Genomic DNA, 15,244 nt, shown 5'->3' with positions numbered 1-15,244 from the left:
TTAAGTACTTTTCACTCATCTTGACAGCTAAGTAAAACCAGTCAAAATTGAGTTATTCGCATAATACTCAATTTTGAGTGATTTCACAATAACTTCGGTTTGCGTTATTTTAACTTTTGTGCAATCAGTAACCATTGGATTAAAACTACTCAAAGTGAAGTCTTGAGCTAGAGCTGATTTTGTCGAAAATTGATGAATATTCTCATCATTGGTATATAATTAAGTGCAATCGTATGGCATTCAACAATTTTATTATTATCATAAATACTCCATATATAAATATACACTTCATGTAACAATTCTATTTAATATTATTTATGATAAATACTGCTATCCGGATCTCATAGTTGCTCCTACTGGTGGCCGGCAAAGGTTTCCGTTTCCATCGTTATCATCCTTCGTTGGAAATTCTGTTTTGGTGCAAAATCGCGACGTTAAATTATGTATGCCACTTGTAAAGTATTCACAACTTACCGTTTTAATAAAAATAGCAGATTATACAAATGTTCCAGCAATCAACGGACACATCAGTGGCGTACAATTCTTTCATGCCAAGTTGGGCAGGCGATACTCCGTTTCAGCTCGGCGTTAGCTCTAAAAATTAATGAATACCAATTAGTACAATTTTAATAATAATGAAAATCAAAAAACTTACCCACAACGAGGCAGCTTTCAGTTGAAAACTTAACTTGATCTATTTACTTCAGGCAAGATGGTGCACGACTGAAATTTTCATCCAAAACTAAGTATGAGTACAATACTCAATTTTGGATACTTCGGAAGTGGGAGAAGTAAACAAATAAACTTTTCGAAGATGACAACTATCAAATTACTCAAAGCTAAGTGTTTTGATTGTTCTTCCTGGTTGATTAAAAAGTATTCAAAGCTGAGAACATGATAGTATCCAAAACGATAGTCTTCTGGAAGTACTTAGTTTTGAGTATTTTTTATCTCGATTTTAAGTAGTTTCGATTCCCCGTGTATTTTAAGGTGTACTTTCTCCTTAAGTAACTATTTCCGGCGCAAAATGGCGCAGATGGCTCAGTCGGTAGTTGAAAGATTAGACTTTTTACTACCACTTTGGAGTGGAAACCCTCGTGGACAATAGTGGGAAAGGTGGTTTAAATACATGACAAAAACTAATTATTTTGCCTGTAATACAAGAAAAAAAATAATAATAATAGTTTAGAAGTTCACAGTAATTTTTACTGCGTTGTATTTCTTCCGGCAATATTTTACAACGTTTTTGCAAAAACCAGTGAATTTTTATCACTAAAAATTAAAACATCAGGATAAAATATTGTTCCCGAGGGTTGTAACTAAAGCTAGTTCTAAATAAAAGTAATGAATTTCTTCAAACTTATGACAACATATCTATGCCCAAACGAATGATTACCTACCCAATAGTCATAGAATTGAATGGCTACCGGTGGTTAGAATATCAAATGCGTTTTGATAAATACCTTCGCAGTTCTTATTAAGGACATATATGAGCGAATCCAAAGATGGCCGTCACAATGGCTGCCTTGTAAATACCGAAAGCACGGATCTCGTCATCTAAACAACAAAAAGTGTTGAAAAAGCAATGATTTGCTTTGCTCACTCGTGATAAATATTGAGTAGCATTTTCGTTTTCGGACAATTAGTGGATGACGAGATCGGTGATCTCGAAAATGCGAGGCAAAAATGCACCTGGACGCGCTCCCATTTCACCTTAAGGTAGTTGTAATTTTACATTCTTCAATACATATTTTGACGATTTCCTGGTGAAAATTTTATATCAAATGATCAATTTGATCAAAAAAAAAAAATTTGATTGAAAAAAAAAAATATATTTTCAATGCAATTTTTTTGAAAAGCACTGTTAAAAATATGAAAAATACTTCAATAAGCTCATGATGCAGACGATGGGACGTCAAAACATGTAATTGGTTAACGTCAAAAGATTAAAAATAATGTTTGAAATAAAAAAAACCATCTCATTATTTCTCGGCACACCCTGTATTTTATTGATTTATATCTGATATATTTCAATTGCTTCCCATGTGTAAGTCAAACTCGTGGATTACCGAAAAAGCTGTTAATCTGCTATCGGAAGAATCGAAACTTCTCCTGATATTTTCGGATACTGATTCCGTAGTTGAAAAGTCAAACAACAAATATAAATATAAAAACATGAAAAAAAAAATCTATCCTGTGTTTTGATGCACATCTTGAACTGTTTAATATTTCCTTCTTCCTATTTCTAGCGCGACATAACTTGAATATTGCCCCAAAAAAACTTCAAATAGGTAATTTTAAAGTAACTTTATCAGAAATTGCCTGACCATCTTATAGTAAACAATATGAATTCAAAAGCATGAATAAAATATTCTGTTTGGTAAAAACAATGCTCAAAAACGACACGAATGCACCTTTGGTGTAAAATGTCGCTAATTTAAGTAAACAAATAAATAAACCATGCTTAAAAATGTTGTAAAATATTGCTGGAAATCACGCAATGCAGTAAAAATTACTGCGGGATCCTAAATTATTAATTTTTATTTATTTTTCTTGAATTACAGGCAAAATAACTAGTTTTTGTCATGTATTTAAACTACCTTTCCCACTATTGCCCACGAGGGTTTTCACCCCCAAGTGGTGGTAAAAAGTCTAATCTTTCAATTACCGACTGAGCCATCTGCGCCGGAAACAGTTACTTAAGATGAAAGTACACCTTAAAATATGATAAATTTGCCTATAATTTTTTTGTTTTTAGATATAATGACTTAACATCTTCAGAAGAAATGTGTATTTTGACGTCCTCAACAAGTTTGTAGAAGGTCATAAAACTGTAGGATTTTATCTGTTAAAGCTACACTGAAAAAAAAACTAGTTTTAGGGGTACTTCGCACAAAACGCTTTATATCTCGAAAACCGTCAGAGGTGGAGCTTTGACATGTTCTACGAAGTTTTTTCTCTTATTATGGGCTACAACTCTGCCGAAGACGTCAAACCTCTGAAAATCTTTTTTGGGAAAATAAAATTTTTATCTCACTTCTAGAGGGATTAATCATTAATTACATTTTATCAGAAGACGCCATTTAACATGCAAAAAAACTTTGTAGAACACGTCAAACCTCTAGAACCAACCTAAAAAAAGTTATTTAATTTTGATCGCAAAATCAACGATTTCGAAAACTGTGCGTTGCAAGTCATAACAGTTGGCGTAAGTCTACTAAGTCATGTACAAACAAACTAATGACCGGACAGTTACAGTTAGACGAAACACAAGACCAAAAACGACCAAATTAGTTTCCCCCTGAAGAAGACACTAACCCCGTGCCGAAACGTTGCTAATTTCAAGACTGCGTAGCCATTTTTTTATGATAGTTGAAACGATACAGTCGGGGCTCCACTAGAAGATTCTTATGTTTTAAAAATGTTTGAAAAGTGAAATGTATATAGTAGTGACTTTATTACTAGCTCCACATTAGATTCAATTGTTTCGGAATTGTTTTCTATTGTGATACAGAACATACTATTTTGCGTTATTTTTACGTTAAATACAATGGTTTGGGAAATGTTTTCTATTGTGAAACAGAAAACTCTGATGTTTTGGAATAGTTTAATTTTATAAAAGAATAGGAACATTCTGGAATGGTTTTATCTGTTTCTGCTTTTTGCTTTTATTACTGATTGCTTGAAACAATCCCGAGTAAAGTGAAACTGAACTATCGTAATTCATTCAGACTAGAAGCTTGCATATGTTAAGCTACATTTTAAGCACACAGATTGAACAACTATCAAATATTTGGAACACTCATGTTGTAAATCGAGTAATGTTTGATTGCATTGATGGTTGAAGCATAGGCTCCCATGCCCCACCGCCCTAATAACTGGATTTAGCAGACTTAGCATTATATGTGGCAACACTATAAACGGCATGATGGAACTATGCCTAGCGCGCTAAGTGTCCATTTGAAGTTTGTATGGCAGCTAATTTATGAATCTCAATTGTCAATAATTTTAAGTAAATAAAATTCTAAATATCTAGAAAATATCATAGTGAGTGACTCAGAAAAAGGTGTTCTTTTGTATTGCATCTTTTGCACCGTATTCGATCCCCTGCAAAAAATTTTTGTCCCACCACAATATGTCCCCACCAGCTTTAGCATAGTTCTAACGTTGATTTGATTATTATCAAAGAAGTCGATATTCCAGTGCTAATCCAATATCCAAAATGCATCAACATTTATTGCTTTTCATCGAACAATCTCATTTTGTATTGTGTGGATTAAGGTCCGATCATTTTTCAGGTCAGGGCGTGGAGGTGAAAGAGATAATATGCAAAACAGCACAGAATCAATCGATTCTTGAACCACGACGACGACGACGGTTCAAGGTAGTTGCGAGTACCGCCATCCGTAACCTCGCACCAGGTCTGCCTGGAGCTGTCCGCTGATACGCTCTATTTCAGATGGAAAAAGGTGTTTGCGACAATTTTTTATTTTATAAATAAAAACTGTTAGGGCCTGTCCATAAACTACGTAGACTCTTAGGGGGGACGGGGGGGTCTGGCCAAAGTCTACGCTCCATACAAATTTCGAAAATTTTGTATGAACAAAAGTCTACGAGGGGGGAGGGGGGGGGTCTGAGATGGCCGAAAAAAAGTCTACGTAGTTTATGGACCGCGCCTTAGGTATTAACATTTCACGAAGAAAAATACTTGTATGAAATTCTTAGGGTAAATGATTAAATCCAATCTTACATTGGAAAAATTGTGTCATTTTCAATTAATTCTTTTATATGTTGATTCTATGGGCACAATCGATAGGCTTCCATTTCAGCAGCACAGACCCCACAATTCGGAATCCCAATCGGCGTAGGTCGGAGACTCGCAGCCCTGCCAAATTAGGATCTGAATATGGCAAGCGCAGCGAATCGGGGTCGTGAAAGCAACCAGGGGACTGGGCGGTAGCTGGGCCTGAAAAATTGGTAGCATAGCACTGATGAAGGTAAACATTATGCTCACAGTTTTCTGTATTGTTGCCTGCCAATGCTGGCTGTTAGCGAAAAACAAACTGGAAACTTATGACGACGATAGGTACCTAAGAATTCGAGTTTTGCATGGATCACCTAACTTTAATGCAAAGTTATAAACCGGCGAATGCCCATTGAGGTCCCACCACACCGCGTCGCCGCCGCCAGTTGCATTGACTTTTTATGCTAACGGCCAACAAACAACTATACCTACCGAGTGGAGAACATAGGAGAAAACCGTCATAAAGATATCACGGTGGAACCGAACCGACCGATTGCGGTTGAGTGATTTTGACTGCTCAATAAAGGAGCTGGCGGAAATTTGCATTCTTTCTGCTCGACAGATTTGATTTAAGGTATGTGATAATGTGGCCATATAAAAGAGCAAGCTATCTGATGCGAAGATTGTATCGAGTAGATTTATAAACGCAACAGTGCACTCGAAGCAGTTTATTGAATTCCAAACCTAAGATTGCATAGTTTTTGCTTAGCATTTAGAAAACTATAAGAATGATAATCTATAACATTACCACATTCATTTGCACACCATCACTATTAAGCTAACACATAATCAACAATAGAACACACTTCTGAAACAGTTGCCAATCTGACTTTTGGGATCATTTTTTGAACTCTGGACATCTCCCCATTGGCACGGTGAAGGCTGGGTATGCTGCGCAATTCAGATCCCATTGTGATCCACTAGCCTCTGCCCAGCAACTCCTATCCCTACCTCTACGCGGTACCGGCCGGAAACTATGAGCAACCTTAGGGAAGATCGGGTAACCAACCCCGGTGGGAACTTTGGTCGTAGGCTGACAGGGAAGGGGGGGTTTGCTTCGGCAAACCTGAGCGTCTGTCCTCATGTTAGGGGCGGCTGATCTACGTCCGAGTGCCAGGGAAGGACTCTAAGCTCAACTGTGCACTATGGTCCTCCGGAAAGTAGGAGGTTGGTGTCAGGCCCTACGAGCCAGCCGTAAAAAACCATTGTAACGGAAAATCAGCAACAGAATAATACGAACCGAGACCAACGGCAACGACCCCAGCGAACAAAAAGGACTTGCGATTGGAAACTCGGTACGTGGAACTGCCGATCTCTCAACTTCATTGGAAGCACCCGCATACTCGCCGATCTACTGAAGGACCGCGGGTTCGGCATCGTAGCGCTGCAGGAGGTGTGTTGGACAGGATCCATGGTGCGAACGTTTAGAGGTAATCATACCATCTACCAGAGCTGCGGCAACACACGCGAGCTGGGAACAGCTTTCATCGTGATGGGTGATATGCAAAGGCGCGTGATCGGTTGGTGGCCGAACGACGAAAGAATGTGCAGGTTGAGGATCAAAGGCCGATTCTTCAAATTCAGCATAATAAACGTGCACAGCCCACACTCCGGAAGTACTGATGATGACAAGGACGCATTTTACGCGCAGGTCAAACGCGAGTACGATCGCTGCCCAAGCCACGACGTCAAGATCATCATAGGAGATTTGAACGCTCAGGTAAGCCAGGAGGAGGAATTTAGACCGACGATTGGTAAGTTCAGCGCCCACCAGCAAACGAACGAAAACGGCCTACGACTCATTGATTTCGCCGCCTCCAAAAATATGGCCATACGTAGCACCTTTTTCCAACACAGCCTCCCTTATCGTTACACCTGGAGATCACCACAGCAGACGGAATCTCAAATCGACCACGTTCTGATTGACGGACGGCACTTCTCCGACATTATCGACGTCAGGACCTATCGTGGCACCAACATCGACTCCGACCACTATCTGGTGATAGTCAAACTGCGCCCAAAACTCTCCGTCATTAACAATGTACGGTACCGGCGACCGCCACGGTACAACCTAGAGCGACTGAAGCAACCGGATGTCGCCTCAGCATACGCGCAGAATCTCGAAGCCGCGTTGCCAGACGAGGGCGAGCTCGATGAGGCCCCTCTAGAGGACTGCTGGAGTACAGTGAAAGCAGCCATCAACGACGCAGCCGAGAGCACCATCGGGTACGTGGAACGGAATCGACGGAACGAATGGTTCGACGAAGAGTGCAGAACGGTTTTGGAGGAGAAGAACGCGGCGAGGGCGGTAATGCTGCAGCAAGGGACTCGACAGAACGTGGAACGTTACAAACAGAAGCGGAAACAGTAGACCCGCCTCTTTCGGGAGAAAAAGCGCCGCCTGGAAGAAGCGGAGTGTGAAGAAATGGAACTGCTGTGCCGTTCCCAAGAAACACGGAAGTTCTATCAGAAGCTCAACGCATCCCGAAACGGCTTCGTGCCGCGAGCCGAAATATGCAGGGATAAAGACGGAGGCCTCTTGACGGACGAACGTGAGGTGATTGAAAGGTGGAAGCAACACTTCGATCAGCACCTGAACGGCGTGGAGAACGTAGGCACGGGAGCCCACGGCAACGGAAGAAACGACGACGCCAGTGCAGCGGAGGACGGAAATGAACCAACTCCCACGCTGAGGGAAGTTAAGGATGCCATTCACCAGCTCAAAACCAACAAAGCAGCTGGTAAGGATGGTATCGCAGCTGAACTCATCAAGATGGGCCCAGAAAAGTTGGCCACCTGTCTGCATCGGCTGATAGTCAGGATCTGGGAAACCGAACAGCTACCGGAGGAGTGGAAGGAAGGGGTAATCTGCCCCATTCACAAGAAAGGCGACCATTTGGAATGTGAGAACTTCAGGGCGATCACTATTTTGAATGCTGCCTACAAAGTGCTATCCCAGATCATCTTCCGTCGTCTGTCACCTAAAACAAATGAGTTCGTGGGAAGTTATCAAGCCGGCTTTATCGACGGCCGGTCGACAACGGACCAGATCTTTACCGTACGGCAAATCCTCCAGAAATGCCGTGAATACCAGGACCCAACGCACCACCTGTTCATCGACTTCAAAGCGGCATACGACAGTATCGACCGCGTAGAGCTATGGAGAATCATGGACGAAAACGGCTTTCCTGGGAAGCTGACTAGACTGATTAAAGCAACGATGGACGGTGTGCAAAACTGCGTAAGGGTTTCGGGTGAACTATCCAGTTCATTCGTATCTCGCCGGGGACTGCGACAAGGTGACGGACTCTCATGTCTACTCTTCAACATCGCGCTGGAAGGTGTTATGCGACGAGCCGGGCTCAACAGCCGGGGAACGATTTTCACAAAATCCGGTCAATTTGTGTGCTTTGCGGACGACATGGACATTATCGCAAGAACATTTGGAACGGTGGCAGAACTGTACACCCGCCTGAAACGCGAAGCAGCAAAGGTCGGACTGGTGGTGAATGCCTCAAAAACAAAGTACATGCTGGTAGGCGGAACCGAAAACGACCGGATCCGTCTGGGTAGTAATGTTACGATAGACGGGGATACTTTCGAGGTGGTGGAGGACTTCGTCTACCTCGGATCCTTTCTGACGGCTGACAACAACGTGAGCCGAGAAATTCGGAGGCGCATCATCAGCGGAAGTCGGGCCTACTACGGGCTCCAGAAGAAGCTACGGTCGAAAAAGATTCACCCACGCACCAAATGCACCATGTACAAAACGCTAATAAGACCGGTGATCCTCTACGGGCACGAGACATGGACCAGGCTCGAGGAGGACCTGCAAGCACTCGGAGTTTTCAAGCGACGCATGTTAAGAACGATCTTCGGCGGTGTGCAGGAGAACGGTGTGTGGCGGAGAAGGGTGAACCACGAGCTCGCTGCACTTTACGGCGAACCCAGCATCCAGAAGGTGGCCAAAGCCGGAAGTATACGTTGGGCAGGGCATGTTGCAAGAATGCCGCACAACAACTTTGCAAAGCTGGTGTTTGCAACGGATCCGGTTGGCACAAGAAGGCGTGGAGCGCAGAGAGCACGATAGGCGGACCAGGTGGAGCGTGACTTGGCGAGCATTGGGCGCGACCGAGGATGGAGAGCGGCAGCCACAAACCGAGTATTGTGGCGTACTATTGTTGATTATGTCTTGTCTTAATGATGTTGAACAAATAAATGTATGTATGTACATCTCCCCATACCAATGTACCTATATTGCATAATTTTAGAGCCTAAACTCCTTTAAACAGCAGTAGTCTTTAATTTTACTTTTTTGATTCGACTGTGATAGATTTTAGCTTGAAAGTGGCTCTTCCAGTCTTGACAAAATTCAAATACAGCTATTTAATCTTGTCCGACGTTTCGGTCTCATTTAGGACCTTCTTCAGGGAGTCCCTGAATGAGACCGAAACGTCGGACAATTTTGTCAAGACTAGAAGAGTCTTTAATTTTAGGCCGTTATCCTCGATTTTGATCGATCTTCTTGGATATTCTGTCCGGCATTTTCGAACTCTGGACGCACAAAAGATATGTCGTCCTCGTATCTTTTGTGTGTCCACCAGGTGTGTCTCGGGTGGTTTCAGGGGCGTTCCTGGGGAATTTCAAGGAGATTATTGGGCGTTCCAGGGCTGTTTCAAGGGATTTCAGGAGCGGTTAAGTACTTGAGATAATCACGTGGCCCGTGACCATAGATTGGAAACCACTGATTTTTAACATATCTATATCAGATATACTGATCCTTGAGATGATCAATCCGTAAAACATTTGCTCTTCTTCCTAGCACTTTCGGATCTTGAGATACATATTCACGTGGCCCGCGACCATAAATTGGAAACCACTGATTTTTTTAACATATATATATATATCAGAGATACTGATCCTTGAGATGATCAATCCGTAAAACATTTGCTCTTCTTCCTAGCACTTTCGGTTCTTGAGATATTCACGTGACCCGTGACCATAGTTTGGAAACCACTGATCTTTGCAATACAACTACATTGTGATAAGTACATACTCCCTGAAGTTAAAAATGCGAAAAACCTTTTAGCTTTATCCTCACACCTTTGTTTCTTGAGAAATTCGCTTGGCCCATGAGCGTAGGTTGGGGACCACTGAACTTAGCAAAACTGCTAAATTATTGATTATAGTTAAATAACTTATAACCTTTTCACAGGTTAGGAACTTTGTGATGTCGATCTTCTCAAACTAATTATAAAACTGAAAAAAAAAACACTCCCCCAATTTAAGCACTAATTCCCAAATAGCGCTCCCCCAATTTACGCTCCCCCCGTTTTGAGCGTAAATTGGGGTTTTAATGTATTCAAGAAGTTTCAATGTAGAGTTTGGATCAAGGTATCTCCTGAATTTTTTCCTGGTGGAAAAAGTTTTTCGTTTTTGCAGAAACCATTTTTTTGTGCAATTTTGTTTAAAAATGGTTTCTGCAGAAACGAAAAACTTTTTCCACCAGGGAAAAATTCAGGAGATACCTTGATCCATACTCTACGTGTGTACGAAAACCGATTTTGAAAATATTGCATCATTATTTTATTAAAAATCAAAAACCGAAAAGTGAGGAAATGGATCCAGTTTCGCATTAAGTTGACAGTGTTTTAGTGGAATTAACTGAAAATTGTTGTCGGTTGAGAATCATAGGTACGGTTAGTAATTTTACTATGGAACCGGTAGTTTCTACAACAAAATTTATTTCAGTGTAGATGCATAATGATAGTGTGATAAGAAACATATTTTTTTCAAAAGAAATTACAATGAAATTGTGATTTTTAACAATGTTAAACTCCTTCTAGCTCTTGGAACTATGGTGTGACTTTGATATTTGTTGTCGATTTGCCAGCAGCAATTTCTTAAAATTAATCTTAAGAATTGTGCAGTTTTCGTGTCATCAGCGGTACAAAATTTTCAATCGATATTTTTGACGTAAAATATGTATAATTTTGTAACTTTATTGGAGCAATATCATGACACACATGTATACGCATCTACATCATTGATGGAAATTTATTATAGTGAAATTTATAATAACATTTTCAGAAACTGTTCAACATTTAAGTAGTGTTCAACAATTGGCGAATTACCCTCGGTGTTGATTGTAAGAGCAATATATGCAGATAATAAGCTGGAATGTTTCCAGGAGGAGAGGACTGGCAGCACTGTCAACAAGTTCGCGAGTGTTTTGTAGTGGGAAGCTAAAAATTAAAAATGTGCAGTGATAGAGTCGAGTATTAATATATATTTTCTGTTGAAAAGATGGTAATTGAAATGGATTCTTCATAGCTAATGAAGATTTCGCTGAAAAAGTCCTGCGGAAAAGATTATAAGTGATTTTAGGTTCGATAAGTTTGACGAGAAAACCTCGCCATTTTCCTTCATGATGAACGAGAACGTGAGTGCTTTGATGGTGTTGGTGTTAGGTCGGGAAGATGATCATTCAATCCGCGAGCGAATAAAAAAACAAATTAAAAGTGATAGGAGCTTTGGAATTTCATCGAAAATGGCATTTGAATTTAGAATCTTATGGTTCTCTGTGATGTGTTGAGCAGAAAAAGCTCGATTAATACCAGCCAAGTGAATACGATGGCTCAAATAGCGGGGCCGAGAAGAGATTGTTGTGTTTAATGTCTGTGCTGATTGATAGGCTGCAGTCGTGGGGAAGGGATGATGGAGGAATCGTTTTTCTCCCACATAGTGTTTGTTCTTCAGAAACGGCAGTGTTCAAAAAGTTTTGTTTTGTAGTGGCATATTTATATTGTGCTGGCGCGGATAGCACAGTTGAAAGTGATAGGTGCTATGTCATGATCTGGAGATAGTAAATCCGGCAATTCTAGGGGGAACAAAATTTCATCGAAGGCCCAGCAAAAGCGTAGGTATGTATCAGCGGGGGAACACAAAATGAAGAGACGCTCTCTCACTCTGTTGCATCGAGCAGACCGGAGAAGGGTGTGGATGTGTTAGTGGCATAATGAAGCAACAAGACACCGTTAGATATGAAAACAAAACCATGGTTACCGTTGCAACACCTCGACGCCTCGACCGTAAGTTACACAAGTATGACTGAAACGCGTGAATGAAGAGTGAGTGTGTGTGTATGACGGTACAGCCAACATATGATAGATGTTCCATGGCACATATACGTCTATCCAAATAACGAATATGGTAGCATCACCACTGGTGATACACCAGGAGGGAAAATGCAATTCATGCACAGGGTAGGTGAATGCGTATCAGTGCACAGTGGACCGACGAGGAGAAAATAATTAAAATATTGAAACAATTTTGAACGTATGTATAGCATCTTAATGGATGTTTTTTGAATTGATTGCAAATTACTATATGCCATAAAATAGAATCTTTCCTGAAATTAAATTTCCAACAGTATAATTAGATGGCAAAAAAAAAAAAAAAAAAAAGCATACGTTATTTGGGGGAGTTTGGCTAGTATTTTCGTTATCGCGTACCACTAAGCAGCGAAAAATCCAACTATTATAGCATGGATGGTGGCCAGACTTATTGAAGGTGGGTAATGAAGAAATTCTCCTCGACAAAAAGCAGAGTGCTAGAAAATGTTATTGTTTTATAATTTAGTGAATAACATTACATTTAATTTACATTAAAAAAGTTCAAGCATGAAAAGAACACGTTCCGCGACAAGAGATTCATTGAATTTAAAACCATAAGGGTTTATTAAAGTAGCATATATTACTTTATTTAATGCTGTGTTATGTAATAAAATAATAATAATGGGGGTATCCACAAATGACGTGTCAACTTTTACGATTTTTTTTTTTACGCTTCTTTCCTCCTCGAACAATATTCTCTTATACCCACCAGGGTGCGAGGACGCCATCTTTAAGAAGCCAACATGTTGTATGTAAACATTTGTGTATCCACAAAGGATTCCATTGTGGATACACGATAGATGTTGGCTCCTGTCAGATGCATTAGGTGGGATTAGGGCTGCCACATACGTGCTTATACCTTACATATTCTACGTGACATTATCAAAAAGCTTCGTAATATACGGATGGACCCTTAACCGTTAATAGGTTAGGGAAAGAATGAATGAAAACAGCATGAACCAAGGGAAAAATACTAAAAGAGGGGAATAAATATGTAGTTGGCACAAATACAGTCAAATAATTTCAGCGATCGATGAAATACTTTTTCGTTGAAAAATTCTTCAGTCAACTGAGTTTATGTGAATACAGTGACGAGCGTGGAAAGTGGAAAATATGGAGAAAAGTGTTAATAACAAGTACCGATTGGAAATAACCTGCACCCCAGGAGATGGAAACTGCCTATTTTCATCTATCGTACACCAAATCACAGGTAAATACTGAATTGTAGACAGAGGGTAATGAAATGTGATAGGTCTCAGATGTTAGGTTAGGAAAAAAAAAAAATATTGATCCGGACAAATCTTCGCAGGCCTGGACTTCGATCATGAAGTTCACAAGGAAGCTGTAAGAGTGATGCGCGCGACTACGGTGGAGCATTTGAGGGTATACCAAGAAAGGTACAGGGAATTAATCATTACCGAAGGGTTAGAGCGTGGAGAGAGATGGCCAGATGAAGAACAGGCCCAAGCAACCATTATTCAGCAGCGGCTGCTAACACTGGAACGCGACGGAGTTTGGGGAGGATCTGATGTACTAGCTGCAGTAAGAGACAAACTAGGTGTAACGATAAGAATATTTACTGCCCAGTTTCAACCCATCGTTTTTGAGAGCCAAACAAACAGTTACGCGATGATAAATCTGTTTTACAATGGTGTGGACCATTACGATAGCATTACGAGGGTCCATGATATCGAGCAGCTTACGGGTGACATACAGACCAACGTAGTTATTGAGCAGCAAGCAATGACTGGACAAATCAACGACCATTCAGAATTACCAAAAGCAAGAAACCCAATTCGAGGTATAAAATATTACCCAACTGAACTACTACAGTGAGCTCCTCCTTATTCGAAATTGCATGATATTGGAAAATTGTGTTATTTTGTTGTAAATTCTATTGTAATAATCAAGGGTATTAACAAGTACCTTTTCGGCTTCACGCCTCCATTGGACCTTGCAATGTTCTTAGTTCTATTCGGCCAGGTGTTCTTTGAGAGCTTCCAGTTAATAATTACTGCTTATTTTTTTACTTTGTATCATTTGAGGCGGGGTAAATTTGTATCTAAACTGTTTTTTCGGTGTTTTTTCATTGGGGCATAGTTGACTTGATTGGTTTTTCTTCGTCGATTCTTTCGCTAATAACTTGATCAAACCAAACTACATAATAATTCTTTTTATATATATAGGCAGATGTGGTCGTCCCTCATGTATTTTAACCAAAAATATGTGAAGAATTGATTACACTTTCAATAACAACACACACAAGATAAATCGAAAATGTCGCCAGAGCTAAAAATCATTGTCGATTTCCATTTCATTTAAGCTCGAATCAATGAAACTCTGGTCCGCTGCTTATTTTATTCTTACCGGATTAAATGATTGAACTAATCAAAATTTAAATTTTTAATAATTTTTTATGATGAATCTCTAAAAATAAAGTTTATTAGAACAATAAATTTAATAAAAACAACTATTGAATAAGAAAAATTTTGAGGGTTATTATATCTGATAATTGATACTTAGGTTGACATATTGGCACCTAAAATGTGCAGGTTCTGCAAGAAGCAGGCGGGGGGTCCCCTTCAATTAACCTTCCGTAACATGCGCGATTGGTCACCATTTTCAGCACTACGATAATGCTGAATACAAAATGCGATATATTTTGAACGTGTTGCCAAAATACAACAGTGCGATCACTTGAGGGTAAAAAATGGGAAAGCGTTAAGGGAGCACCAGGTTGAGAGGGGCAGGCGAGATTCCGGTGAAGACGTGGAGCCACAAAGAAGAAGAAGAAATTAGCAACCATAATAATAATTTGTACGAGTTTGTATGTTTTGTTGCACATAAATAAACAAAACAAATATTGTTGTAACTCTGTTACAATAAATTCACTCAAAGTCTATTAGGGTAGGTAATCATTAATCGAATCAAAGTCCGGCTTTTTGAAGTAAATTCGATAATCTTATTACAAGTAATAATTATACAAATGGTCGATTCTACGAGAAAAAAAAAACATATGTCATCTTAATGAATTTCAAAATGGTTCAAACTAAGATTAAAAATTTGACTAGCTCAAAGTATGATTTCTTACCCGACAAATATCTTCAAGATCCCTTGGACCAGAACTGCTTTTGGTATTTTTAACATGGATATCATAATTTTGTTGTAATATAGTTGCGTAGTTTTGATCGATTGTTGACCGAAATAGAAATAAAACAATGCAAAATTTAGGAACCGGGCAATTAAATTTTCATCGAATAAGGGG

The 15,244-nt window shown here is 39.9% G+C and overlaps 1 protein-coding gene across 4 annotated transcripts in view; it reads left to right on the top strand.

The window, feature by feature from the left end:
• Positions 1-15,244, top strand: part of LOC109427584 (serine-rich adhesin for platelets) — a 539,771-nt gene that overhangs the window by 67,912 nt on the left and 456,615 nt on the right. The gene's annotated exons all lie outside the window — the stretch shown is intronic.

This window comes from Aedes albopictus, chromosome 2 (genome assembly GCF_035046485.1).
Source record: "Aedes albopictus strain Foshan chromosome 2, AalbF5, whole genome shotgun sequence".
NCBI classification, from domain to species: Eukaryota; Metazoa; Arthropoda; class Insecta; order Diptera; family Culicidae; genus Aedes; species Aedes albopictus.
The sequence above is the reverse complement of the archived record's forward strand: the minus strand, read 5'-3'. Positions and strand labels throughout refer to the sequence as shown.